General features: G+C 49.0%; 2 long non-coding RNA genes across 3 annotated transcripts in view; one reads left to right on the top strand and one right to left on the bottom strand.

Annotated features, from left to right (window-relative positions):
- Positions 1 to 19,034, top strand: part of LOC134988379 (uncharacterized) — an 81,002-nt gene extending 61,968 nt beyond the window's left edge. The window contains exon 3 of the long non-coding RNA XR_010193866.1: positions 18,811 to 19,034. This is a non-coding gene — a long non-coding RNA (uncharacterized LOC134988379). The remainder of the gene's footprint in view (positions 1 to 18,810) is intronic.
- The window catches only part of LOC134988366 (uncharacterized), a 333,162-nt gene that overhangs the window by 310,580 nt on the left and 392 nt on the right, over positions 1 to 22,190 (bottom strand). The window lies entirely within an intron of this gene.

Raw genomic sequence — 22,190 nt, 5'->3', positions numbered from 1 at the left:
TAAAAAGGGGGCCTGGCTGCCGCAATGTGTAAAAAGGGGGCCTGGCTGCCGCAATGTGTAAAAAGGGGGACTGGCTGCCTCAATGTGTAAAAAGGGGGACTGTCTGCTGTAATGTGTAAAAAGGGGGACGCTGTCTGCTGTAATGTATAAAATAAGATTTTACTCACCGGTAAATCTATTTCTCGTAGTCCGTAGTGGATGCTGGGAACTCCGTAAGGACCATGGGGAATAGACGGGCTCCGCAGGAGACTGGGCACATCTAAAGAAAGATTTAGGACTATCTGGTGTGCACTGGCTCCTCCCCCTATGACCCTCCTCCAAGCCTCAGTTAGGACACTGTGCCCGGAAGAGCTGACACAATAAGGAAGGATTTTGAATCCCGGGTAAGACTCATACCAGCCACACCAATCACACCATATAACTCGTGATAGGAACCCCGGTTAACAGTATGATAACAAATGGAGCCTCTGAACAGATGGCTCGCCATAACAACCCGATTTTTGTAACAATAACTTTGTACAAGTATTGCAGACAATCCGCACTAGGGATGGGCGCCCAGCATCCACTACGGACTACGAGAAATAGATTTACCGGTGAGTAAAATCTTATTTTCTCTGACGTCCTAGTGGATGCTGTGAACTCCGTAAGGACCATGGGGATTATACCAAAGCTCCCAAACGGGCGGGAGAGTGCGGATGACTCTGCAGCACCGAATGAGAGAACTCAAGGTCCTCCACAGCCAGGGTATCAATTTTGTAGAATTTTGCAAACGTGTTTGCCCCTGACCAAGTAGCAGCTCGGCCAAGTTGTAAAGCCGAGACCCCTCGGGCAGCCGCCCAAGATGAGCCCCCTTCCTTGTGGAATGGGCTTTTACAGATTTAGGCTGCGGTAGTCCACCGCAGAATGCGCAAGCTGAATAGTGCTACAAATCCAGCGCGCTATAGTCTGCTTAGAAGCAGGAGCACCCAGCTTGTTGGGTGCATCCAGGATAAACAGAGAGTCAGTTTTCCTGACTCCAGCCGTCCTGGAAATATAAATTTTCAGGGCCCTGACTACGTCCAGTAACTTGGAATCCTCCAAGTCCCTAGTAGCCGCAGGCACCACAATAGGTTGGTTCAAGTGAAAGACTGATACCACCTTCGGGAGAAAGTGAGGACGAGTCCTTGCTCTGCCCTATCCATATGGAAAGTCAGGTAAGGGCTTTTTCATGACAAAGCCGCCAATTCTGACACATGCCTGGCCGAAGCCAGACCCAACACATGACCACTTTCCATGTGAGATATTTCAAATCCACGGTTTTAAGTGGCTCAAACCAATGTGATTCCAGGAACTCCAAAACCACATTGAGATCCCAAGGTGCCACTGGGGCACAAAAAAGGGGCTGAATATGCAGCACTCCCTTACAACGTCTGAACTTCAGGCTGACATCCTTCCTGGCTTTGATCAGGATAAGAATGACTTCCTCCGGAATGCCTTTTTCACTCAGGATCCGGCGTTCAACCGCCATGCCGTCAACGCAGCCGCGGTAAGTCTTTTAACAGACAGGGCCCCTGCTGCAGCAGATCCTGTCTGAGTGGCAGAGGCCATGGGTCCTCTGAGATCATCTCTTGAAGTTCCTGGTACCAAGCCCTTCTTGGCCAATCCGGAACAATGAGTATAGTTCTTACTCCTCTTTTTCTTATTATCCTCAGTACCTTGGGTATGAGAGGGAGAGGAGGGAACACATAAACCGACTGGTACACCCGTGGTGTCACTAGAGCGTCCACAGCGATCGCCTGAGGTTCTCTTGACCTGGAGCAATATCTTTTTATTGAGGCGGGACGCCATCATGTCCACCTGTGGTCTTTCCCAACGGTTTACCAGCATTTGGAAGACTTCTGGATGAAGTCCCTATTCTCCCGGGTGGAGTCTGCTGCGGAAGTCTGCTTCCCAGTTGTCCACTCCCGGAATGAACACTGCTGCCAGTTAGAGATGAGCGGGTTCGGTTTCTTTGAATCCGAACCCGCACGAACTTCACTTTTTTTTCCACGGGTCCGAGCGACTCGGATCTTCCCGCCTTGCTCGGTTAACCCGAGCGCGCCCGAACGTCATCATGACGCTGTCGGATTCTCGCGAGGCTCGGATTCTATCGCGAGACTCGGATTCTATATAAGGAGCCGCGCGTCGCCGCCATTTTCACTCGTGCATTGAGATTGATAGGGAGAGGACGTGTCTGGCGTCCTCTCCATTAGAATAGAGATAGATAGATTAGATAGAGAGAGATTGTGCAGAGTCGCAGACAGAGTTAGTTTACCACAGTCAGTGACCAGTGCAGTTGCTAGTTAACTTTTATTTAATATAATATATCCGTTCACTTCTCTCTGCTATATCCGTTCTCTGCCTGAAAAAAAAAACGATACACAGCACAGTCAGTCACACAGTGTGACTCAGTCTGTGTGCACTCAGCTCAGCCCAGTGTGCTGCACAGTCATCAATGTATAAATTAAAAGCTTATAATTAATTGTGGGGGAGACTGGGGAGCACTGCAGGTTGTTAGCAGGAGCCAGGAGTACAATTATATTAATTAACAGTGCACACTTTTGCTGCAGGAGTGGTGACCAGTGCCTGACCACCAGTATAGTATTGTTGTATACTACTAATATCTCTTTAAATATCAACCAGTCTATATTAGCAGCAGACACAGTACAGTGCGGTAGTTCACGGCTGTGGCTACCTCTGTGTCGGCACACGGCAGGCAGTCCGTCCGACCAGAATTGTATTATTTATTATTATATACCTACCACCTAACCGTGGTTTTTTTTTCATTCTTTATACCGTCATAGTGTCATCCTAATTGTTACGAGTATATTACTACTATCTCTTTATCAACCAGTGTACAGTGCGGTAGTTCACGGCTGTGGCTACCTCTGTGTCGGCACACGGCAGGCAGTCCGTCCGACCAGAATTGTATTATTTATTATTATATACCTACCACCTAACCGTGGTTTTTTTTCCATTCTTTATACCGTCATAGTGTCATCCTAATTGTTACGAGTATACTACTATCTCTTTATCAACCAGTGTACAGTGCGGTAGTTCACGGCTGTGGCTACCTCTGTGTCGGCACACGGCAGGCAGTCCGTCCGACCAGAATTGTATTATTTATTATTATATACCTACCACCTAACCGTGGTTTTTTTTTCATTCTTTATACCGTCATAGTGTCATCCTAATTGTTACGAGTATACTACTATCTCTTTATCAACCAGTGTACAGTGCGGTAGTTCACGGCTGTGGCTACCTCTGTGTCGGCACACGGCAGGCAGTCCGTCCGACCAGAATTGTATTATTTATTATTATATACCTACCACCTAACCGTGGTTTTTTTTTCATTCTTTATACCGTCATAGTGTCATCCTAATTGTTACGAGTATACTACTATCTCTTTATCAACCAGTGTACAGTGCGGTAGTTCACGGCTGTGGCTACCTCTGTGTCGGCACACGGCAGGCAGTCCGTCCGACCAGAATTGTATTATTTATTATTATATACCTACCACCTAACCGTGGTTTTTTTTTCATTCTTTATACCGTCATAGTGTCATCCTAATTGTTACGAGTATACTACTATCTCTTTATCAACCAGTGTACAGTGCGGTAGTTCACGGCTGTGGCTACCTCTGTGTCGACAGTCGGCAGGCAGTCCGTCCATCCATAATTGTATTATTATTATAATATATACCACCTAACCGTGGTTTTTTTTTCATTCTTTATACCGTCGTCATAGTGTCATACTAGTTGTTACGAGTATACTACTATCTCTTTATCAACCAGTGTACAGTGCGGTAGTTCACGGCTGTGGCTACCTCTGTGTCGGCAGTCGGCAGGCAGTCCGTCCATCCATAATTGTATTATTATTATAATATATACCACCTAACCGTGGTTTTTTTTGCATTCTTTATACCGTCGTCATAGTGTCATACTAGTTGTTACGAGTATACTACTATCTCTTTATCAACCAGTGTACAGTGCGGTAGTTCACGGCTGTGGTTACCTCTGTGTCGGCAGTCGGCAGGCAGTCCGTCCATCCATAATTGTATTATTATTATAATATATACCACCTAACCGTGGTTTTTTTTTCATTCTTTATACCGTCGTCATAGTGTCATACTAGTTGTTACGAGTATACTACTATCTCTTTATCAACCAGTGTACAGTGCGGTAGTTCACGGCTGTGGCTACCTCTGTGTCGGCAGTCGGCAGGCAGTCCGTCCATCCATAATTGTATTATTATTATAATATATACCACCTAACCGTGGTTTTTTTATACCACCTAACCGTGGCAGTCCGTCCATAATTGTATACTAGTATCCAATCCATCCATCTCCATTGTTTACCTGAGGTGCCTTTTAGTTCTGCCTATAAAATATGGAGAACAAAAAAGTTGAGGTTCCAAAATTAGGGAAAGATCAAGATCCACTTCCACCTCGTGCTGAAGCTGCTGCCACTAGTCATGGCCGAGACGATGAAATGCCAGCAACGTCGTCTGCCAAGGCCGATGCCCAATGTCATAGTACAGAGCATGTCAAATCCAAAACACCAAATATCAGAAAAAAAAGGACTCCAAAACCTAAAATAAAATTGTCGGAGGAGAAGCGTAAACTTGCCAATATGCCATTTACCACACGGAGTGGCAAGGAACGGCTGAGGCCCTGGCCTATGTTCATGGCTAGTGGTTCAGCTTCACATGAGGATGGAAGCACTCAGCCTCTCGCTAGAAAACTGAAAAGACTCAAGCTGGCAAAAGCACCGCAAAGAACTGTGCGTTCTTTGAAATCCCAAATCCACAAGGAGAGTCCAATTGTGTCGTTTGCGATGCCTGACCTTCCCAACACTGGACGTGAAGAGCATGCGCCTTCCACTATTTGCATGCCCCCTGCAAGTGCTGGAAGGAGCACCCGCAGTCCAGTTCCTGATAGTCAGATTGAAGATGTCAGTGTTGAAGTACACCAGGATGAGGAGGATATGGGTGTTGCTGGCGCTGGGGAGGAAATTGACCAGGAGGATTCTGATGGTGAGGTGGTTTGTTTAAGTCAGGCACCCGGGGAGACACCTGTTGTCCGTGGGAGGAATATGGCCGTTGACATGCCAGGTGAAAATACCCAAAAAATCAGCTCTTCGGTGTGGAGGTATTTCACCAGAAATGCGGACAACAGGTGTCAAGCCGTGTGTTCCCTTTGTCAAGCTGTAATAAGTAGGGGTAAGGACGTTAACCACCTCGGAACATCCTCCCTTATACGTCACCTGCAGCGCATTCATAATAAGTCAGTGACAAGTTCAAAAACTTTGGGTGACAGCGGAAGCAGTCCACTGACCAGTAAATCCCTTCCTCTTGTAACCAAGCTCACGCAAACCACCCCACCAACTCCCTCAGTGTCAATTTCCTCCTTCCCCAGGAATGCCAATAGTCCTGCAGGCCATGTCACTGGCAAGTCTGACGAGTCCTCTCCTGCCTGGGATTCCTCCGATGCATCCTTGCGTGTAACGCCTACTGCTGCTGGCGCTGCTGTTGTTGCCGCTGGGAGTCGATGGTCATCCCAGAGGGGAAGTCGTAAGCCCACTTGTACTACTTCCAGTAAGCAATTGACTGTCCAACAGTCCTTTGCGAGGAAGATGAAATATCACAGCAGTCATCCTACTGCAAAGCGGATAACTGAGTCCTTGACAACTATGTTGGTGTTAGACGTGCGTCCGGTATCCGCCGTTAGTTCACAGGGAACTAGACAATTTATTGAGGCAGTGTGCCCCCGTTACCAAATACCATCTAGGTTCCACTTCTCTAGGCAGGCGATACCGAGAATGTACACGGACGTCAGAAAAAGACTCACCAGTCTCCTAAAAAATGCAGTTGTACCCAATGTCCACTTAACCACGGACATGTGGACAAGTGGAGCAGGGCAGGGTCAGGACTATATGACTGTGACAGCCCACTGGGTAGATGTATGGACTCCCGCCGCAAGAACAGCAGCGGCGGCACCAGTAGCAGCATCTCGCAAACGCCAACTCTTTCCTAGGCAGGCTACGCTTTGTATCACCGCTTTCCAGAATACGCACACAGCTGAAAACCTCTTACGGCAACTGAGGAAGATCATCGCGGAATGGCTTACCCCAATTGGACTCTCCTGTGGATTTGTGGCATCGGACAACGCCAGCAATATTGTGTGTGCATTAAATATGGGCAAATTCCAGCACGTCCCATGTTTTGCACATACCTTGAATTTGGTGGTGCAGAATTTTTTAAAAAACGACAGGGGCGTGCAAGAGATGCTGTCGGTGGCCAGAAAAATTGCGGGACACTTTCGGCGTACAGGCACCACGTACAGAAGACTGGAGCACCACCAAAAACTACTGAACCTGCCCTGCCATCATCTGAAGCAAGAAGTGGTAACGAGGTGGAATTCAACCCTCTATATGCTTCAGAGGTTGGAGGAGCAGCAAAAGGCCATTCAAGCCTATACAATTGAGCACGATATAGGAGATGGAATGCACCTGTCTCAAGTGCAGTGGAGAATGATTTCAACGTTGTGCAAGGTTCTGATGCCCTTTGAACTTGCCACACGTGAAGTCAGTTCAGACACTGCCAGCCTGAGTCAGGTCATTCCCCTCATCAGGCTTTTGCAGAAGAAGCTGGAGGCATTGAAGAAGGAGCTAACACGGAGCGATTCCGCTAGGCATGTGGGACTTGTGGATGCAGCCCTTAATTCGCTTAACAAGGATTCACGGGTGGTCAATCTGTTGAAATCAGAGCACTACATTTTGGCCACCGTGCTCGATCCTAGATTTAAAGCCTACCTTGGATCTCTCTTTCCGGCAGACACAGGTCTGCTGGGGTTGAAAGACCTGCTGGTGACAAAATTGTCAAGTCAAGCGGAACGCGACCTGTCAACATCTCCTCCTTCACATTCTCCCGCAACTGGGGGTGCGAGGAAAAGGCTCAGAATTCCGAGCCCACCCGCTGGCGGTGATGCAGGGCAGTCTGGAGCGACTGCTGATGCTGACATCTGGTCCGGACTGAAGGACCTGACAACGATTACGGACATGTCGTCTACTGTCACTGCATATGATTCTCTCAACATTGATAGAATGGTGGAGGATTATATGAGTGACCGCATCCAAGTAGGCACGTCACACAGTCCGTACTTATACTGGCAGGAAAAAGAGGCAATTTGGAGGCCCTTGCACAAACTGGCTTTATTCTACCTAAGTTGCCCTCCCACAAGTGTGTACTCCGAAAGAGTGTTTAGTGCCGCCGCTCACCTTGTCAGCAATCGGCGTACGAGGTTACATCCAGAAAATGTGGAGAAGATGATGTTCATTAAAATGAATTATAATCAATTCCTCCGCGGAGACATTGACCAGCAGCAATTGCCTCCACAAAGTACACAGGGAGCTGAGATGGTGGATTCCAGTGGGGACGAATTGATAATCTGTGAGGAGGGGGATGTACACGGTGATATATCGGAGGGTGAAGATGAGGTGGACATCTTGCCTCTGTAGAGCCAGTTTGTGCAAGGAGAGATTAATTGCTTCTTTTTTGGGGGGGGTCCAAACCAACCCGTCATATCAGTCACAGTCGTGTGGCAGACCCTGTCACTGAAATGATGGGTTGGTTAAAGTGTGCATGTCCTGTTTTGTTTATACAACATAAGGGTGGGTGGGAGGGCCCAAGGATAATTCCATCTTGCACCTCTTTTTTCTTTTCTTTTTCTTTGCATCATGTGCTGATTGGGGAGGGTTTTTTGGAAGGGACATCCTGCGTGACACTGCAGTGCCACTCTTAGATGGGCCCGGTGTTTGTGTCGGCCACTAGGGTCGCTAATCTTACTCACACAGCTACCTCATTGCGCCTCTTTTTTTCTTTGCGTCATGTGCTGTTTGGGGAGGGTTTTTTGGAAGGGACATCCTGCGTGACACTGCAGTGCCACTCCTAGATGTGCCCGGTGTTTGTGTCGGCCACTAGGGTCGCTAATCTTACTCACACAGTCAGCTACCTCATTGCGCCTCTTTTTTTCTTTGCGTCATGTGCTGTTTGGGGAGGGTTTTTTGGAAGGGCCATCCTGCGTGACACTGCAGTGCCACTCCTAGATGGGCCCGGTGTTTGTGTCGGCCACTAGGGTCGCTTATCTTACTCACACAGCGACCTCGGTGCAAATTTTAGGACTAAAAATAATATTGTGAGGTGTGATGTGTTCAGAATAGGCTGAAAATGAGTGTAAATTATGTTTTTTGAGGTTAATAATACTTTGGGATCAAAATTACCCCCAAATTCTATGATTTAAGCTGTTTTTTAGGGTTTTTTTAAAAAAACACCCGAATCCAAAACACACCCGAATCCGACAAAAAAAATTCGGTGAGGTTTTGCCAAAACGCGGTCGAACCCAAAACACGGCCGCGGAACCGAACCCAAAACCAAAACACAAAACCCGAAAAATTTCCGGCGCTCATCTCTACTGCCAGTGCTACCCCATGATTTTCCGCCCAACGGGGAATCCTTGTGGCTTCTGCCATTGCCCTCCTGCTTCTTGTGCCGCCCTGCCTGTTTACATGGGCGAGCACCGTGATGTTGTCTGATTGGATCAGTACGGCTGGTTTTGAAGCAGGGGCCTTGTTTGGGTTAGGGCCTTGTAAATGGCTCTTAGCTCCAGAAAATTTATGTGAAGTGAAATCTCCTGTTTTGACCACAGTCCTTGGAATTTCACTCCCTGTGTGACTGCACCCCAGCCCCGAAGGCTGGCATCCGTGGTCACCAGGACCCAGTCCTGTATTCCGAATCTGCGGCTCTCTAGTAGATGAGCCCTCTGCAGCCACCACCGCAGCGACACCCTGGTTCTTGCCGACCGGGTTATCCGCTGCTGTATCTGGAGATGGGACCCGGACCATTTGTCCAACAGGTCCCACTGGCAATTCCTTGCGTGGAGCTTTCCTAATGGAATTGCTTCGTACGAAGCTACCATTTTTCCCAGGACTCGTGTGCATTGATGTACCGACACCTGTCCCGGTCTTAGGAGGTTTCTGACTAGAGATGACAACTCCTCGGCTTTTTCCATTGGAAGAAACACTTTTTTCTGGTCTGTTTCCAGAATCATTCCAAGGAACAGAAGACGTGTCGTCGGGACCAGCTGTGACTTTGGAATTGAGCTGTTGCAGCACTTCCCGAGAAAGTGCTACCCCCTTACCAACTGTTCCTTGGAGCTCGCCTTTATCAGGAGATCGTCCAAGTACGGGATAATTAAACTCCCTTCTTGCGAAGGAGTATCATCATTTCGGTCATTACCCTGGTAAAGACCCTCGGTGCCGTGGATAATCCAAACGGCAGCGTCTGGAACTGATAGTGACAGTCCTGTACCACAACCTTGAGGTACTCCTGGTGAGGAGGGCAAATGGGGACATGCAGGTAAGTATCCTTGATGTCCAGAGAGACCCTGTAATCCCCCTCGTCCAGGTTCGCAATAATCGCCCTGAGCGATTCCATCTTGAACTCGAATCTTTTGTTATATGTGTTCAAGGATTTTAAATTTAAGGTGGGTCTCACCGAACCGTCCGGTTTCGGTACCACAAACATTGTGGAAAAGTAACCCTTTTCCTGTTGAAGGAGGGGTACCTTGATAATCACTTGCTGTGAATACCGTTTTTGGATAGCCACCAACACTGCCTCCCTGGCAGAGGGAGTTGCCGGTAAGGCAGATTTTAGGAAACGGCGGGGGGGAGACGTCTCGAATTTCAGCCTGTACCCCTGAGACACTGTTTGAAGAACCCAGGGATCCACCTGTGAGAGAGCCCACTGTGCGCTGAATCTCTGAGAGGGGCCCCCACCGTACCCGGGTCCGCCTGAGCAGCCCCAGCGTCATGCTGTGGACTTACCGGACGCAGGGGAGGACTTCTGCTCTTGGGAACTAGCTGTGTGCTGCAGCTTTTTCCCTCTACCTTTTCCTCTTGGCAGAAAAGATGAGCCTCTAGTCCTCTACTTTTCTGGGGCCGAAGGGACTGTACCTGATACTACAGTGCTTACTTTTGCTGTGGGGTAGCTTGTGGCAAAAGTTTTGATTTCCCAGCCGTAGCTGTGGAAACGAGGTCTGAAAGACCATCCCCAAACAGTTCCACCCCCTTATAGGGCAAACTGCCATGTGCCGTTTTGAATCGGCATCGCCCGACCATTGCCGAGTCCATAACCCCCGTCTGGCGGCAATGGTTTTACATATCGCTTATTAGTGATGCCAGTCGGCAAATATCCCTCTGTGCATCACGCATGTATAAGACAGCGTCTTTTATATGCTCTATTTTCAGCAAAATATTGTCCCTATCTATAGTATAAATATTATCCGACAGGGAATCTGACCACGCAGCTGCCGCACTGCACATCCATGCCGAGGCAATAGCAGGTCTCAATATAATGCCCGTGTGTGTGTATATAGCTTTAAGGGTAGTTTTCTGCTTTCTATCAGCAGGTACTTCAGGGCGGCCGTATCCGGAGACGGTAGTGCCACCTTTTTTAATAAGCGTGTAACCGCTTTATCTACCCTAGGGGGTATTTCCCAACGTGACCTATCCTCTGGCGGAAAAGGGTACGCTGCTTAGAAATTATCAATTTCTTATCGGGGGAAGTCCACGCTTCCTTACACACCTCATATCAATTCCTCAGATGCAGGAAAACTACTGGTAGTTTTCTGTCACCAAACATAATACCCTTTTTTGTGGTACCTGGGGTATTATCAGAAATGTGTAATACATTTTTCATTGCCTCAATCATGTAACGGGTGGCCCTATTGGAAGGTACACTAGTCTCATCGTCGTCGACAGTGGAGTCGGTATCCGTGTCAACATCTGTGTCTGCCATCTGAGGTAGCGGGCGTTTTAGAGCCCCTGATGACATGAGACGCTTGGACAGGCACAAGCTGAGCAGCCGGCTGTCCTATGTCGTCAAACCTTTTATGTAAGGAGTTGACACTGTCACGTAATTCCTTCCATAAGTCCATCCACACCGGTGTCGACCCCGCAAGGGGGTGACATCCCATTCACAGGCATTTGCTCCGCCTCCACATCATTATCCTCATCATACATGTCGACACAGCAGTACCGACACACAGCACACACACAGGGAATGCTCTGACAGAGGACAGGACCCCACAAAGCCCTTTGGGGAGACAGAGGGAGAGTATGCCAGCACACACCAGAGCGCTATATACCACAGGGATATCACTATACAGAGTGTTTTTCCCTTATAGCTGCATAATATATTTATATTGCGCCTAATTTGTGCCCCCCCTCTCTTTTTAACCCTTTTCTGTAGTGCAGGACTGCAGGGGAGAGCCAGGGAGCGATCCCTCCAGCGGGGCTGTGAGGGAAAATGGCGCCAGTGTGCTGAGGGAGATGGCTCCGCCTCTTTTTCGGCGGGCTATCTCCCGCTATTGTAAAAGTTCTGGCAGGGGTTAATAAACACCTATATAGCCCCTGGGGCTATATATGGTGTCAGTTCGCCAGCCAAGGTGTTAATATTGCTGCTCAGGGCGCCCCCCCCCAGCGCCCTGCACCCATCAGTGACCGCAGTGTGTGGTGTGCATGAGGAGCAATGGCGCACAGCTGCAGTGCTGTGCGCTACCTTGGAGAAGACAAAAGTCTTCAGCCGCCGATTTTCCGGACCACCTTCTTGCTTCTGGCTCTGTAAGGGGGACGGCGGCGCGGCTCCGGGAACGGGCGACGAGGTCGGGTCCTGTGTTCGATCCCTCTGGAGCTAATGGTGTCCAGTAGCCTAAGAAGCCCAAGCTACCACCACTTAGGTAGGTTCGCTTCTTCTCCCCTTAGTCCCTCGGTGCAGTGAGCATGTTGCCAGCAGGTCTCACTGAAAATAAAAAACCTAACATATACTTTCTTCCTAGGAGCTCAGGAGAGCCCCTAGTGTGCATCCAGCTCAGCCGGGCACAGAAATCTAACTGAGGCTTGGAGGAGGGTCATAGGGGGAGGAGCCAGTGCACACCAGATAGTCCTTAATCTTTCTTTAGATGTGCCCAGTCTCCTGCGGAGCCGTCTATTCCCCATGGTCCTTACGGAGTTTCCAGCATCCACTAGGACGTCAGAGAAAAGGGGCTCTACCTGGTGTAGTGGCGCTACTGTGCAGCGTAATTTGAATAATGGAGACTACTGTGCACCGTAGTATGAATTGCTATTATTTTGTGGCCACACCCCTTCCCCATAAAGCCACGCCCCTATATATTTTCCGCGCGCCTGCAGCGCGCACTGCCCCTGTCTTACATAGGGGGGGGGGGGGCGCCAATGTCGTTTCTTGCACACAGCGCTAAAATGCCTAGTTACGGCACTGATTCTACTGTATTCAATATAAAATACTTTTACTCACACACAAGGCCATTAACCAAACTACACCAACGTACATCTATTCCCTTATCTCAAAATATCTCCCGACCCGACCTCTCCACTCTGCACAAGATCTGCGTCTCTCATCCACACTCATTACTCACTCCCACTCACGACTGCAGGACTTTCATCGGGCTTCACCCACTCTGTGGAATGCCCTACCACGCACAATAAGACTCTCCTCTAGTCTCCAAACCTTCAAGCGTTCCCTGAAAACTCACCTCTTCAGGCAAGCTTATCACATTCCAGAACCGCCCACATAACTTTCATAAACCTTCCTATCAAATTGCATCCACTCTGTACAGTCCACACATATCCTCACATGTCTTCTCATTCTTCACTTTCCCTTCCTCTCGAACCCGGTTCATCATTGCTGTATAACCATATCATTCAGCCCACCAAGAACCTTTGCAATCTGGTGGACAACTATGCAATAGATAGCACCTTTCCTTGTGTACACATGCCTATTTCCCTATAGATTGTAAGCTTGCGAGCAGGGCCCTCCTACCTCTATGACTGTTTGTTATCACCCAGTTTTGTTATATCATTGTTATTTCCAATTGTAAAGCGCAACTGAATTTTCTGCGCTATATAAGAAACTGTTAATAAATAAAATAAGATTTTACTCACCGGTAAATCTATTTCTCGTAGTCCGTAGTGGATGCTGGGGACTCCATAAGGACCATGGGGAATAGACGGGCTCCGCAGGAGACTGGGCACTCTAAAGAAAGATTTAGTACTACCTGGTGTGCACTGGCTCCTCCCTCTATGCCCCTCCTCCAGACCTCAGTTAAGGAAACTGTGCCCGGAAGAGCTGACATTACAAGGAAAGGATTTTGGAATCCAGGGTAAGACTCATACCAGCCACACCAATCACACCGTATAACTCGTGATAAACTTACCCAGTTAACAGTATGAAAAACAACAGAGCATCAAACAACAGATGCCAACATAACATAACCCTTTTATTAAGCAATAACTATATACACGTATTGCAGAAAGTCCGCACTTGGGACAGGCGCCCAGCATCCACTACGGACTACGAGAAATAGATTTACTGGTGAGTAAAATCTTATTTTCTCTAACGTCCTAGTGGATGCTGGGGACTCCGTAAGGACCATGGGGATTATACCAAAGCTCCCAAATGGGCGGGAGAGTGCGGATGACTCTGCAGCACCGAATGGGCAAACACAAGGTCCTTCTCAGCCAGGGTATCAAACTTATAGAACTTTGCAAAGGTGTTTGAACCCGACCAAGTAGCTGCTCGGCAAAGTTGTAATGCCGAGACCCCTCGGGCAGCCGCCCAAGAAGAGCCCACTTTCCTTGTGGAATGGGCTTTCACTGATTTTGGATGCGGCAAACCAGCCGCAGAATGAGCCTGCTGAATCGTGTTACAGATCCAGCGAGCAATAGTCTGCTTTGAAGCAGGAGCACCCAGCTTGTTGGATGCATACAGGATGAACAGCGAGTCAGTTTTCCTGACTCCAGCCGTCCTGGCTACATAAATCTTCAAAGCCCTGACTACATCAAGCAACTTGGAGTCCTCCAAGTCACGAGTAGCCGCAGGCACCACAATAGGTTGGTTCAAATGAAAAGATGACACCACCTTCGGAAGAAATTGCGGACGAGTCCGTAATTCTGCCCTGTCCATATGGAAAACCAGATAGGGGCTTTTACATGACAAAGCTGCCAATTCTGACACACGCCTAGCCGAAGCTAAGGCCAATAGCATGACCACTTTCCACGTGAGATACTTTAGCTCCACGGTCTTAAGTGGCTCAAACCAGTGAGATTTCAGGAAACTCAACACCACGTTAAGATCCCAAGGTGCCACTGGTGGCACAAAAGGGGGCTGAATATGAGGCACTCCCTTTACAAACGTCTGAACTTCAGGAAGCGAAGCCAGTTCCTTTTGAAAGAAAATGGATAGGGCCGAAATCTGGACCTTTATGGATCCTAATTTTAAGCCCACAGTCACTCCTGACTGTAGGAAGTGCAGAAACCGGCCCAGCTGGAATTCCTCTGTAGGAGCCTTCCTGGCCTCACACCAAGCAACATATTTTCGCCATATACGGTGATAATGCTTTGCTGTCACGTCCTTCCTAGCCTTTATCAGCATAGGAATAACTTCATCCGGAATGCCTTTTTCCGCAAGGATCCGGCGTTCAACCGCCATGCCGTCAAACGCAGCCGCGGTAAGTCTTGGAACAGACAGGGCCCTTGTTGCAACAGGTCCTGTCTGAGAGGCAGAGGCCATGGGTCCTCTGTGAGCATTTCTTGCAATTCCGGGTACCAAGTCCTTCTTGGCCAATCCGGAACAATGAGTATTGTTCTCACTCTTTTTCTCACAATTCTCAGTAGGAAACACATAGACCGACTGGAACTCCCACGGTGTTACAAGTGCATCCACAGCTATCGCCTGAGGGTCTCTTGACCTGGCGCAATACCTTTTTAGCTTTTTGTTGAGACGGGACGCTATCATGTCCACCTGTGGCAGTTCCCATCGATTTGCAATCTGCGTGAAGACTTCTTGATGAAGTCCCCACTCTCCCGGGTGGAGGTCGTGCCTGCTGAGGAAGTCTGCTTCCCAGTTCTCCACTCCCGGAATGAACACTGCTGACAGTGCTAGTACGTGATTCTCCGCCCAACGAAGAATCCTGGTGGCTTCTGCCATTGCCACCCTTCTTCTTGTGCCGCCCTGGCGGTTTACATGGGCCACTGCAGTGATGTTGTCTGACTGAATCAGCACTGGTTGGTTTCGAAGCAGAGGCTCCGCTTGACTCAGGGCGTTGTATATGGCCCTTAGTTCCAGGATATTGATGTGCAGACAAGTCTCCTGACTTGACCACAGCCCCTGGAAGTTTCTTCCCTGAGTGACTGCCCCCCATCCTCGGAGGCTTGCATCCGTGGTCACCAGGACCCAGTCCTGTATGCCGAACCTGCGGCCCTCGAGGAGGTGAGCACTTTGCAGCCACCACAGAAGAGACACCCTGGCCCTGGGGGACAGGGTGATCAGCCGATGCATCTGAAGATGCGATCCGGACCACTTGTCCAACAGATCCCACTGAAAGATCCTCGCATGGAACCTGCCGAAGGGAATGGCTTCGTATGACGCCACCATCTTTCCCAGGACTCGCGTGCAGTGATGCACCGATACCTGTTTTGGTTTTAGGAGGTCTCTGACCAGAGTCACGAGCTCCTGAGCCTTTTCCTCCGGGAGAAACACCTTTTTCTGGCTTGTGTCCAGAATCATGCCCAGGAAGGGCAGACGCGTCGTAGGAATCAGCTGTGACTTTGGAATATTCAGAATCCAGCCGTGCTGTCGCAACACTTCCTGAGAGTGTGCTACGCTGATCAGCAACCGCTCCCTGGACCTCGCCTTTATGAGGAGATCGTCCAAGTATGGGATAATTGTAACCCCTTGCTTCCGAAGGAGCACCATCATTTCCGCCATCACCTTGGTAAATATTCTCGGTGCCATGGACAGGCCAAACGGCAACGTCTGGAATTGGTAATGACAGTCCTGTACCACAAACCTGAGGTACTCCTGATGAGGTGGATAAATTGGGACATGCAAGTACGCATCCTTGATGTCCAGAGACACCATAAAATCCCCTTCCTCCAGGCTTGCAATGACCACTCTGAGCGATTCCATCTTGAACTTGAATTTCTTCAGATAAATGTTCAGGGATTTTAAATTCAAAATGGGTCTGACCGAACCGTCCGGTTTCGGTACCACAAACATAGTGGAATAGTAACCCCTTCCCTGTTGAAGGAGGGGAACCTTCACTACCACCTGCTGGAGATATAGCTTGTGAATTGCTGCCAACACTACCTCCCTTTCCATGGGGGAAGCTGGCAAGGCCGATTTTAGGTAACGGTGAGGGGGCGTCACCTCGAATTCCAGCTTGTATCCCTGAGACACAATTTGTATAGCCCAAGGATCCACCCGTGAGCGAACCCACTGGTGGCTGAAATTTCGGAGACGCGCCCCCACCGCTCCTGGCTCCAGCTGTGGAGCCCCAGCGTCATGAGGTGGATTTAGTGGAAGCCGGGGAGGACTTTTGTTCCTGTGAACTAGCTGCATGGTGCAGTTTTTTTCCTCTACCCCTGCCTCTGGCAAGAAAGGATGCACCTCTGACTTTCTTGCTTTTTTGTGAACGAAAGGACTGCATTTGGTAATACGGTGCTTTCTTTGGCTGTGAGGGAATATATGGCAAGAAATTTGACTTCCCAGCCGTAGCTGTGGAAACTAGGTCCGAGAGACCGTCCCCAAACAAATCCTCACCCTTATAAGGTAACACCTCCATGTGTTTTTTAGAGTCGGCATCACCTGTCCATTGCCGAGTCCATAGGACCCTTCTGGCAGAAATCGACATTGCGTTTATTCTAGAGCCCAGCAGGCAAATGTCCCTCTGGGCATCCCGCATATATAGGACAGCGTCTTTGATATGGCCTAGGGTCAGTAAAATAGTCTCCCTGTCCAGGGTATCTATCTCCTCAGACAGAGTATCTGTCCATGCTGCTACAGCACTACACATCCAGGCCGAAGCAATTGCTGGCCTCAGAAGAGTACCAGAATGTGTATAAACAGACTTCAGGATACCTTCCTGTTTCCTATCTGCAGGATCCTTTAGTGCGGCCATATCCTGTGACGGCAGGGCCACCTTTTTAGATAAGCGTGTCAACGCTTTGTCTACCCTAGGGGAGGATTCCCAGCGTAACCTATCCGTTGGCGGGAAAGGATACGCCATAAGTAATCTTTTGGAAACCAGTACTTTCCTATCAGGGGAATCCAACGCTTTTTCACATAACTCATTTAATTCATGTGAAGGGGGAAAAGTCACTTCTTGCTTTTTCTCCCCAAACATATAAACCCTCTTGTCAGGGACAGGGTTTTCCTCCGATATGTGCAATACATCCTTCATTGCTATAATCATGTATCGGATGGCTTTAGTCATTTTAGGCTGCAACTTTGCATCATCGTCATCGACACTGGAGTCAGAATCCGTGTCGACATCTGTGTCAACCAACTGGGATAGTGGACGCTTTTGAGACCCTGACGGCCCCTGAGCTGTAGAATCAGACATGGGTTGAGATCCTGACTGATTATCCAACCTTTTATGCAAGGAGCTTACGTTATCATTTAACACCTTCCACATATCCATCCAATCAGGTGTCGGCGCCGTCGGCGGCGACACCACATTCACTTGCACTTGTTCTGCCTCCACGTAACCGTCCTTATCAAACATGTTGACACAAACGTACCGACACACCGCACACACACAGGGAATGCTCTAATTGAGGACAGGACCCCACAAAGACAGAGAGAGAGTATGCCAGCACACACCCCAGCGCTATATAACCCAGGGATTACACAGTAATTTAGTGTTTACCCAGTAGCTGCTGTTTATGATAATTTGCGCCTAAATTTATGTGCCCCCCCTCTCTTTTTACCCTTTTTCTACCTTGATACTGCAGGGGAGAGCCTGGGGAGCTTCCTCTCAGCGGAGCTGTGGAGAGAAAATGGCGCCGGTTAGTGCTAAGGAAGAAGGCCCCGCCCCCTCAGCGGCGGGCTTCTGTCCCGGGTCTGTGTAAATAAAATGGCGGGGGCTCGTACATATATACAGTGCCCAGCTGTATATATGTGTCTTTTTGCCAAGAGGTATCCTAATTTCTGTCAAGGGCGCCCCCCCCCCGTGTGCCCTGCTCCCAACAGTGACCGGAGTGTGTGGGTAGTGTGGGCACAATGGCGCACAGCTGCGGTGCTGTGCGCTACCTCATGTGAAGACAGGAGTCTTCTGCCGCCGATTTCGATCTCTTCTTGCTTCTGCCGGCTTCTGTCTTCTGGCTCTGCGAGGGGGACGGCGGCGCGGCTCCGGGAACGGACGACCAAGGTTAAGATCCTGTGTTCGAACCCTCTGGAGCTAATGGTGTCCAGTAGCCTAAGAAGCGCAACCTAGCCGCAGTTAGTAGGTTTGCTTCTCTCCCCTCAGTCCCTCGTAGCAGAGAGTCTGTTGCCAGCAGAAGCTCTCTGAAAATAAAAAACCTAACTAAAATACTTTCTTATTAGCAAGCTCAGGAGAGCTCACTAAAAGCACCCAGCTCTGGCCGGGCACAGATTCTAACTAAGGTCTGGAGGAGGGGCATAGAGGGAGGAGCCAGTGCACACCAGGTAGTACTAAATCTTTCTTTAGAGTGCCCAGTCTCCTGCGGAGCCCGTCTATTCCCCATGGTCCTTACGGAATCCCCAGCATCCACTAGGACGTTAGAGCAATAATAAATACTCAGCATTCAAGCAAATTGCAAAATGTAACCTGTAAAAGCATTTATTCCAGATACAGCTGCTTTTCTCTTTAGCTGTATATTGTATTCTCTGTTTTAATCAAGTCACTTGTATTTACAGTTTCCACGGCATTAAGCAGTCACCTGGAGGACGCAATTTGCAGCGCTCACAGCCGTCAGTGATACTAAGCGCTACACTGAATAACGGCTGAAAGGTTTGCTTTGCAGAACTGCGATCCCGTTATTAGAGCGAGAAGTCACCAGGGGACTCCGAGAGTCGCTGACTGTGTCCGCCGAAGCGTCAGCTGCTCGAAGGAAAAACTTTTCATTTTATTAAGAATAATAAACAGGTCTGAAAAAGTAACCACGTCGTTCCTCATCCTTTCTGCGACTCTCATTGCACTTCAGATCGTTCTAGCGCGGAGAGCGATGGGGCAGAGATCTGGCCTACTTTCTCATTTTCTACATTTTGATTGGTATTAATTAGCAGGAGGAGGCGCGGCGCACGCAGGCCCTGGAGCAAGCCGTTGGCGCTGCTTTGCCGACCACAGAACATTATTCCATCACAGCTGCATAATCTGCAAAATACTTACACAAAATTGCAGTTTTATTAGGAGCTCAAAAGTTTTCTGTTTCCTCCAACTTACTAATTTCTGCATCATCTCCTTTTCCCAGGGGTGCCGCTAACAATTACTGTAACTAAGAATGCCAAATCTATTCCGAAAGAGAAGTACTGCATGCATTAATTCTGTTGTATGGTGTAAGATACGTTCATTGCAAATAAGATGTGCCTGAAGATTAACGGGTGCAAGTTTGTGAAATGATCATTGCTGTAACTTTGCTCCAGATATAGATCTACATGGCTCCTACATGGCTTCATGGATCTGGTCCAAACTTTGTACACATACAGTACCCTTTATTATCCAACCTAAAATACAGTACTGGCAGGGTTTCAACTAAAAAAATCCACCCCTTCACGGGCCATGGCCATATATCTTATACTAGCTGGAGTACCCAGTGTTGCCAGGGATTTTAAGAATGTCTGTTTACATAAATAAGTTTAAATATTAAACACACAGTATAAATAACATTGTAGATAGTTGAGTACCCCTGCTTCACTACGGGATGAGGATGGTAAATTAGAATGATAGTTGCTCGTTAATTTACGTTGGTTGGAGTGGAGATCTAGTATATAAGCATATCTTGCTTCCCTGACGCTGCTCCTCCCACTATATAACTCTCAGTCTGTGGCTTCCTGCTGCCTCCATTCCCCTCCTCACACCATGTCACTGCCCCTGTCACATGCAGTCCTGTCCTCACTGACACATCCCTCATCTCCTGATATACTCTGTGCTGCTGGGGGACTGTGCTCCTCCCACTATATAACTCTCAGTCTGTGCTGCCTGCTGCCTCCATTCCCCTCCTCACATCATGTCACTGCCCCAGTCACATGCAGCCCTGTCCTCACTGACACAACACTCATCTCCTGATATACTCTGTGCTGCTGGGGATCCTGCTCCTCCCACTATATAACTCTCAGTCTGTGGCCTCCTGCTGCCTCCATTCCCCTCCTCACATCATGTCACTGCCCCTGTCACATGCAGCCCTGTCCTCACTGACACATCACTCATCTCCTGATATACTCTGTGCTGCTGGGGGCCCTGCTCCTCCCACTATATAACTCTCAGTCTGTGGCTTCCTGCTGCCTCCATTCCCTTCCTCACATCATGTCACTGCCCCTGTCACATGCAGCCCTGTCCTCACTGACACATCACTCATCTCCTGATATACTCTGCGCTGCTGGGGACCCTGCTCCACCCATTTTATAACTCTCAGTCTGTGGCTTCCTGCTGCCTCCATTCCCCTCCTCACATTATGTGACTGCCCCTGTCACATGCAGCCCTGTCCTCACTGACACACCCCTCATCTCCTGATATACTCTGTCATACTTGCCTACTTTTGAAAACTAGCTTCAGGGAGATTGCAAGTGTTAGCAGAATACGCTGTGCAACGCTGAAGGGGCGTGTCATATTCCACCCAAAGGGCGTGTCTAGCTCCACCTATGGGCATATATATTGCCACTCAGGGGTGTGGCCTGCAGCTGAGCTGCTGGTTTATTGGCAGTGTGAGATCACTTTAATTTAAAAATCACCTTGGACACCTTTGCTCCCAAATGAGAACTTGCATATACAACTGTACAAATAACATTTATTTTTATTCTCAGTTAGGCCACTGTAAGATTGGTTCCATTTACACTAACTCAAGACCTAAATGCTGACAGGAGAAAGGGAAGAAACTGGTGCTGAGTGTCACAGACATTACCTACCACCAGAGAGAGCATAGATGTCTGTCAGTGAGTGCACTTTCAGAGTGCAGTTATTGTCTGTGACATTCAGCACCCAGCTTCCTCCCTTTCTCCTGCCCAATCCAGACACCATGGTCACCTTGACGCAATCTAGTTTATTAAATTCCCTTACATTTTAACAGGCCACTGTGGGGGGAGAAGATGCCACCACTGTCGCTGACACTGCCGCCTCTGCTGCTGACACTGCCACCACGAGCACACTAGCCTCCACTCAGACTCTCTGAGTATGCACTGCGAGACGGCCACGGCTACCCACAACCCATGCAGGCCCCGGCATTTACAGACTCGCGCATGCGCAGTCTGGATTTTTATGGAGGGACATTGAAAAACCAGGAGGGCTAGGAACGTTTGCCTGTGGGGGGGGGGGGGTGCAGGAAGATGTGATTATATGAAAATGGGGATCATTATTCTATATCGGGTGTGGTATGCATGACCGGCGGTCAAATGCCGGCATCCTGCCACGGGTTCTATTCCCACTCTATGGGTGTTGGGATTATGAGGGGGCAGGATGTAGGGGGTAGTTACATGACTACATCCCTTCTGTATCTTGTGGATTGTAGAATGCCCGCTGCTGTATAACATCAGAGTGGGTAACAAAGCAGCAGCTGGACCAGGGTACACATTGACACAGGAAAGAGCAGCCCAGCAGCAGTGCCAGCTGCCAGTGTTCTGCTCAGGCACTGGCTGCAGGGAGGGAAGGTGATGGGGAAGGTGGCGCTAAGTACCTGGGATAAATGACGAATACACCAGCCCTTCCCTCACCAGCAGCTCTCTGCACTGAGGATGGAATTTAGGATACAGCACACTTGCAGGAGCCGGATTGACCCTCTCTCCCAGAGCGCATCCATCCCAGGTGAAATAGCGCATCCGTCATGAAGTCTCCTATGCAGGCCCCGCCTGCGGCATTTCCGGACTAGAGCATGCACCGTCCAGATTTTTCACAGTGGGACACTGAAAACCGGGGAGGGGGGGGGGGGGGATGCTGGGTGTAATGCTGGGGAGGGGGGGGGATACTGGGTGTAATGTTGCCCCCCAACATTACACCCAGTAACACATTTCACACAGCTCCCCTCCCCCATATTACACCCACTACCATATTATATTATGCACAGCACACACAGCCCCCACCCCATATT

Source organism: Pseudophryne corroboree, chromosome 2 (genome assembly GCF_028390025.1).
Source record: "Pseudophryne corroboree isolate aPseCor3 chromosome 2, aPseCor3.hap2, whole genome shotgun sequence".
Taxonomy (NCBI): Eukaryota; Metazoa; Chordata; class Amphibia; order Anura; family Myobatrachidae; genus Pseudophryne; species Pseudophryne corroboree.
The sequence above is the reverse complement of the archived record's forward strand: the minus strand, read 5'-3'. Positions and strand labels throughout refer to the sequence as shown.